Here is a 1468-nt window from a genome sequence, read left to right as displayed (position 1 = left end):
CAAGACCAGGGCCGGGTTTAGACAGGCATGTATGAGGGGGCAGCCACAAATCTTGAGGGGGCATTGTGCCTAACCCTAACCCTAACCCTATTTAGTTTGAGGGGGCACAACATTTATTTGAGGGGACCAGGCCCCCTCTTGCCCCTGCCTAGACCCGGCCCTGGTCAAGACTCCACTACCACCAGTGAAGCCAGAACGTTCTTAATGAAATGAAACCCCTCGTATTTCTTTCCACCATTGTCGTTTCTCATTCTTAGTATTTTCTATAAGTAAGCAACCGACTGCAGAGTAGAACTATCTGCTTCCTGTTTAAACCGGCCCTCGCTTACCCAGAGTAAGTGAATGGTCACATGATTTGCGTTCCAGCTACGTTAGTATGGAAGAGGATAATTAATGAAACAGAGGTAAAACACTTAAACCTAGAAGTCCCAACGATCTCTTAAATTCAATCAAGCTGCACAAAACTATATACACTTTAAGATATTAGTTCTCTAAACAAGCCTGATTTATTTTATCGTGATCATTATTTATTCCCCGGGAAATTAGGGGAAATTTCAAAATAAAATCCTGGATCAGCTCAATGATCTGGATCCTCGCAAAAGTTCTTCCTTGACTCTTACAACATCCTCCCACCAAGTTTCATGGTTATCGTCTTTAACTAAAACATGGTCGTATGGAAGCAGCCTTTATTCAGTGTAGGAACTCCAGAGGCTTTCAGTAGCACCTGAGGCCGAGTGGAACTATTCCAGTTGTCGGTGTGTGTCGAGATTCAAAAGACAGGAATGGACGGTTTGTCTAACACCAGAGGCACTTTGTGTAAATAGTCATTAATTGGATATTATTGAGAGTTACGGTCTTCTTGGACGGATGATTTCACATTTGCACATGTTGTTAAGCAGAGGGGCCAAGTATCTGTTCTCCACCCACTGCTGTTTGTCACCGGTTAATGTCCCCCTCATGACTCACACTCCAAGGATTTGTGTCACAACTGCCACTATTCTCTCCATCCACTCTGTGATTTGTACAGCCTGAATTATTACACACACACACATACACACACACACACACTTGATGCCACCCAGAGGTGTGTAAATAAATATCCCCCTTCAGGATTTATATGCGTGATGCTACAGAGGCAAACTGAAATTAATTTGCGTGTGCTGATGGGAAGAGTTGGAGCGACCCCCGGCCCCGGCTTTTAATTTGATTGTCCACAGTGAGTCATCTTTTTAGTGTCCAGCTAAAGGGAATAAATGGCTCGATCACTGTGATGATAAGAACGTCCGTCAGCCCCCCCCCCCCGACCCCAACGACAGCGACCACGACCGTCGAGCCACGTGAAGCGAGGTGTGACAGAAGTGGGCGGAGCAGACAGAGCTTTGTATTTGCACTCAGGGAAAATTTCCGCTCTGTGATGCCAAGCGTCTCAACATGAATTCGTCTTTGCTTCCTTCCACTTTCACTTCTT

This window comes from Pleuronectes platessa, chromosome 5, assembly GCF_947347685.1.
Source record: "Pleuronectes platessa chromosome 5, fPlePla1.1, whole genome shotgun sequence".
Classification (NCBI taxonomy): domain Eukaryota; kingdom Metazoa; phylum Chordata; class Actinopteri; order Pleuronectiformes; family Pleuronectidae; genus Pleuronectes; species Pleuronectes platessa.
Note: the sequence above shows the minus strand (reverse complement) of the source record.